Raw genomic sequence first — 6774 nt, 5'->3', positions numbered from 1 at the left:
TCTAGAATAATGCTGTAAACTGCAGATATATGGGTGTACTTTGATTGATTCTATTTATAATACAGCGTTCTTCTATATAAATTACGTATCGTGTTGGGTGAAGTATTATCTGTTCTGTGATAGTTATCATGCTGAAAAACTTTATAATCTAATCGATTTTTAATCCATATTTATTTTTATCAATAATGAATCCTAGAAGCAATCGCATATTCATTTGTTATAATATATATTTTTGATGCAAAAGCCTTCAAACTTCTAATATATATTTAAAGTCATTAATCACACAGGAGGTAATAATATTTAACATAAGATCTTCATTGATAAAAATTTGTTTTTAAATAAAGAATAAAGTTTAATTTATGTTATAAATAAATATAAAAAATAAGTTTACATGTGGGATTTTGAAGTTTAAATTGATTAGTTATTTACTAAAATGAATAAAATTTACATATTTTATAATAATAATGGGCTTAAAAGATTCATTTGCATTTATAAATCGAGTAAAAATGCAGCATGAAAAACTGGTGAAAAAGGGAAATAAACTTATTTATAAATATAAAATCAATAAAATTATAAACCAGTAGAAATCATGATTCTATGGGAAATAAAAATTTATTGCCAGAGATGAAATCCACGTCAATTGAACTTATTTATATGCTTTTTTATAATTTAAAAAATTTTGATCATAAATTTAAATGGGCTAGATAATAAATTTAAATCATGGGACCTTTAAATCGATAAACCATTATATGTTTGAATTAAAATATATTAAAATTTTTAGAAAAACTATGTTTGGTCTTTTTGTGTATATACTTAATCTTTTTGCTTTAATCAATAATTTTTATTATTATTATGTGTGATTTCATATATCATGTTTATTAAACAATAGTTTACGAATTCAAAACATTTTAAAGATATTTTAATGGCGCAATATTTCTGATAAAGACACCACTATAAAACTCAACTTAAGTTAGTAAAATCGGGAAAATTTTTATATCATATTTTAATTATAATGTTGTTTGATTTTTACTAGATTAATTTTCTATAAATTCACTTATAGTTTCTCAATAATTTTAGCAGGGTTCGGAAAATCAGGTCTGTAATAAACCCCGTGTCTTTTCCTGAACGAATTAAAGACGGATTAATTTTCAGTATGTTAATAAACTTATGCTTTGAAAGTTTTAATATGATAAATTAGATTACTTGAGAATCTTGGAAATGTTTATGTCATGTAAATTTTTATTTTACAAGATTATAGGAAATGTAAACCCTAAAATTGTAGTCTTAAAAAAAATTCAAAATATTTGACCAAAAACACATTTTTACACGTAAAAAATACTTAAATGCGGTTTAAAAATAATCTGTAATTTTATTCAACCTGTTTTAAATAAAATCCTACAAAATTTGAACAGATGATAAACTATGCGTTGTGCATTTTTTATTAGTTTTCATCTACTGTGATGTAAACAAAACTTAAGGAATATTGCAAAATTCATTAATGCATTTTATAACAGCTTTGCTTGATTTATATTCGTCGACTGTTCTTCTTTTATCAAATTGTATGGGTTCAATTTTCTTGCGATGTTTGTGAGCTTTCATTATACTTCTAGTTAATCTGGGATTTAGAAGACTTAACATATTAGTTTGAACAAAATTTTAGTTTTAAAAATAACGAAAAAAACATTTTTAATACATAAAACTATATTCGAAAAAAATTAAGACAAGTAAAGAAATTATGATGTTTTTAATATGTTTAGTGCATTATAACTTCATAATATAATTTTATAATGAAAAAAATTAAATCTAAATACAGCGGAATTCTCTTTTAGAGGAATAAAATTTAGAATTTTTAACAAATGGAAGTACTATTGACAAAAGGGCTTGAAATTTGCTATAACGATCTCGTTGTATAATTATTTTTTAAGTTGAATAATATTTGAAAAAATAACGCGTGTAATGATAAAATATTAATTTAATTTTTGTAGCAAATAGATATTTTGATGTGAAAAGACATATCAATGAAGAGAACAACATTCTTTCGGAATTTTTTTAGAATCGATGTAATTTTGTGATAATCTGAATCTTTGTCTATCAAAACAGACTTTTTCTTAGTTTAAAACCCTTTAAATAATCGATTGGATTTTTATAGCATTTTTTCTTAAATATCATAAAAAAAATTTATTTTAGAAATTAATTAAATAAATTTTGAATAATTTTACGTCTATCTGTCAAATAACAGGTAAAACTTGGTTTCTAGAATTTTAATAATGTTATGATATGATGAATTTGTGGTAAAATATTTTATACTGTCGCCTAAGATAACAATGAAAAAAAAATGTTTAAAATATATTATTTTCTTTTCAATATATTATATGCTATCATCCATAAAAAACGATGAAAGGAAAAAATATATCACTTTTTTTCATTATATTTCATGATTCAACTATAAAAAACATGAAAAGTAAAAAAAAAAGATATTTTTGTATTAAAAGTCATCCATAAAAAGTAAATTTTAAAATTCTATATTAAATATTTTCTTTGTTTTTTAATATATTTTATAATATCATCTAGGATAACAATTAAAAGTATAAACAATTTACATTTATGGGTATATTTTGGCATCGAAATATCGGATTTTTCTTCGAACAAAAATTGGTTGATTTCCCGTGTTATTTTCGAATCGATATTCTTTTCTTACATTATCTTCGATACTTCCTGTCTTTTAAAGACCTATTAGCTCACGGGTTTTTCTCAATCCTATGGAATAAATACGTCACTAGTTTTGCTTTTTGTTAAAATACTATATTAAATAATTCAATTTTATTTCAACATATTTATAGCTCACAGTTAAGAAAAACAATGAAAAGTACAAAAAAAAATTTTCTATATATTCAAGGGTATCAATAAAATTAATTTTAAAGAACCCAACATTTAAATATTCAAGTTTTTTCAATATATTTTATATTTTCACTATAAAAACAGTTAAAAGTATAAAATTTATAGTTATTATTCTTTTTAATCATTCTGAAGGATCAGCAATACCAGTTTCTGTAATAGAAAATATAGCTTCAGATTCAGGTAAACAAGGAGAATCGTAAATTTTACAAATTCTATTTTCCCCGCGTCCTTTTCTCAAATAAAGTCGTGTTGTACTTGCGTGTGCCATGATATTTCCACCAACCGGTTTTTTAGGGTCAGCAGCAAACATAGCTGAAGCGCCATCCACTTGAGCAACGACTTGATTCGTAATAACAACGGCGATTCCGAATTCATCTGCAAGTCTAAGTAACATTCTCAAGAATCTTGCCAAATGAATTTGTCGCGCTCCAAGTTCTCCTCTTCCTGAAAAATCAGTTCGATATAGAGCCATCGCAGAATCAACTATCATTAAAGAATATCGTGTTTCACTCATCATGGCTGCTGCCTGTATCAAAAGTTGTGATTGATGGTCTGAATTGTATGCTCTTGCACAAGCTACATTTTCAAGAACCTCTTGTGGGTCTAGATTGTATCTTTGTGCTATTGCAACTAGTCTTTCTGTTCTAAAGGTTCCTTCTGTATCGATAAATAAACATTTTCCTGCACCTCCACCGTTTTCTAAGCCTAATTGGCATGTAACTGCTAATGTGTGGCATATTTGACTTTTTCCAGTTCTAAATTCTCCAAATATCTCAGTAATGCTTCCACACTCAATTCCTCCATTAAGAAGCTTATCTAGCTCACTTGATCCCGTTGTTATATAAACCGTATTCTCTCTCTTTTGATGGTATAAAACCGCGGATGTGAAACCCATCGGAACAAGCTTGGCTGCTTCTTTAAGGAGTTTATCGGCTTTTGCTTCGGACAGTCCTTTTATATTCATTATCTGCTTCTTTGGTGTAAAAGCAAGTGCTTCCACCGAATGATATCCTGCTTCAACCAACTTTGCTATGTCACTCGCTGCTACGCCTTCTTTCTTTAGATCCTCAATTGGGATCGTGCCTTGTCTTACATCCTGTACACTTTCATATTCTTCGGTCATTTTATATTGAGGGATATGATTTGGACTTTAACTAACGGATTTTTATATTGAAAATTTATTCTATGAATAAAAAATAAACAATATAATTACATCAATTAAAATTCATTATAAATAACTACTAAACATAAAATTAATCTGCTTTAAAATTCATGATATTACTTTAAAATATAAAATTCACTAAAAATATTATAAATCTTAAAATAATCTACTTTAATTTCGTATAATTACTATAATCATAAAATTAATGATATAACCATAAATCTTAAACTCATAAAAAAAGTACAAAACACAAATTTTTATTTATGGGCAAAATTTATAGTTGTAATTTTAGTTTTTGTTCTCAGGCACAGCTTGTTTGATTCTCTGTACGAACAGCGTATTTATACTTTCGGCTATCTTCTCTTCTTCAAAGTCTCTTCAATGCCTCTCCTCCTTTAAAGACCTATTACTTCAAAGGTTTTTCACAATCCCAAGGTTTGTATATATGCCTTGATCTGATTCTTGTCATCTAGTTCCGTCAAATACCTTTTATGATAATGAATCACCGCACCCTCCCATGTTATAATATATGGGAAAAATTAATAAATACATTTATTTATTATATGGATCATGAAATTCATTAATGTCTTAAATCAAACATTAATACAAAGCTGTAAGCGCTTTTTGTATTAGTATAGTTTGCAACTCTCATTTGCATTTGTATTTAGTAACTTATAAATCACCTATACACAATTTTTTTTTTATTTTTTTTTTCAAATATCACCCGATACTTTTAGTTGTGATATAAAAAGTATTATTACTGAATATTACTTATTTTGACTGTTAAATAAAGTAAGCTTATGCCCCCGTTTAACTAAAAAGCAAGGATTCACTACAACTGAAAAATAAATATTTAATAAAATAATAAAATAAATATAAATTTTAAAATATTAACATGAATAAACCGTTAAAAACCACCGTAAAATATAAAAATTTATGTTTAAAAATATTTATTCTGTATTATATTTCATCTTAAGCATAGTGCTTATGTAGTTTTACTTTGCTAAAGATGGTGAGTCGACGCTCAATATTAATAATATAAAAATTTTACCATAAGTCGTATGTTAGAATCTTATGGATGCCAACGGACATATATATAAACAATAGTTTTGAGAAAAATACTTAAATGCGTAGTTATTGAGTGTAAAAGATGTATTAGGGAAGACTGTAAAGATGATTGTCATATAAAAAAATATACAGAAAATCTTAATATAGAGCAATATAAAGTTTTGCAGGTGAAAATTTGAAAATTTAAAAAAACCCTAAAAAACATAATATTTATCTAAAATACCTTCTTAAAATTGAAAGACCTGATTAAAAAAAAATATTTGCTTTTAAACTCATCTATGAATTATTTGATGTTCTTTTTTATTATTAAATTTATGACTATCAAAAATTTTTGGTGTGTATATATGACAAAAAAAAACAAATCTCCAATAATATATATTCCGCTTTGAGAATTTGCAAATTTGCTTGTCACACTTACTTTCAGGGCTTTAAAATACACATGACAGATCTGGAGTCCAACTGAACTGTGATATTGAATTTTTCAAATATACACATTCAAAAAAATTAGGATAGCTAAATAACGCTTAATGGAATTATAAAATTATATGATATTATACTTGTGAGCTTTTTATATCCATCTATATAAAAATTATAACTTTTTTTTTGCGAATGAAGTGTATTATCACAGATACATGTTTAAAAGTTAAAGTCTATTCACTTTTAGATTCATCTAAAAAAATTCGAACAACGTATTGGTATTAGAAATTTAAGAATGAAATTTCCTATACATAAAAATCATATGAGGTTAATAGTAGAAGCAGTCGTAGTTTTTTATCAAGGGAAAAGTATATATAAAAATTTTCCTTTATTAGTGTATGATGAAAGAAAATCTAAAACTTTATAGTTTTGAATATAAATAGATGGTTTCTCATATAATAATACATAATATTATTTGGCATATATATGATCATATAGCACATCTTAATTACCACCATTCATAGGTCAATCATAGTTTTCTTGTTTTTAATCCCTAAAAGAAATCATATAACTATACTATAAGGCATTTGGTATATTAAACTCTCTAACCTCTAAAAAAAAATTCAAACCCGTGTAATCAGTTTTTTGGGGTGTAAAAATAATTTGGAACAACTATTATTTATATTTATCACGTTTTTCAATATATTTATACCTATTCCTGTTTGATATCAGCTATAGAAGCATTTTCTCTACCTCTTTTTGAGCAGCATAAATCATTTTTTGCTATAAATTTTGTTTGAAAACATAGTCGCTCACAAAATAAGTCAGATGAGGGGACTATTTTACGGAAAATGTATTGCGTCGTAAAATTATTCATAAATAAAGCAGAGATGTCGCATTAGAGCACGTCTTCCGCAAGTATCACTTAATGTAATCACTTAAGTAAATTTTCAACTTTTTTTCGGATGTTTATCGGAATATTAATCAATATTATAAGATTTTAATCGATTTTATAAGATTTTAATCGATTTTAGTTAATTTAGATACCACGAAATTATTTACCTTAATAATAACCATACTAATTCACGCCTTCTTCCTATAATTACCCCTTTTACTGTAAACTTATGAAGTAACAGTTTTTCACTTTATAGAAACACTGACAAATACGATTTAGCGTTGTTTTATGGCACTTAGGTATATCGACTTTCTCATAAACTGTATCGATTCAC

The 6774-nt window shown here is 25.7% G+C and overlaps 1 pseudogene; it reads right to left on the bottom strand.

Moving 5' to 3' along the window:
- Positions 1 to 3019: 3019 nt before the first annotated feature.
- On the bottom strand, positions 3020 to 4021 carry LOC147065785 (DNA repair protein RAD51 homolog 1 pseudogene; annotated as a pseudogene).
- Between the last annotated feature and the right edge of the window lie 2753 nt (positions 4022 to 6774).

This window comes from Rhyacophila brunnea, unplaced genomic scaffold, assembly GCF_057557595.1.
Source record: "Rhyacophila brunnea isolate RB1 unplaced genomic scaffold, BYU_Rbru_1.0 scaffold_57, whole genome shotgun sequence".
Lineage (NCBI taxonomy): Eukaryota > Metazoa > Arthropoda > Insecta > Trichoptera > Rhyacophilidae > Rhyacophila > Rhyacophila brunnea.
This window is presented reverse-complemented; position numbering and strand designations above follow the sequence as displayed.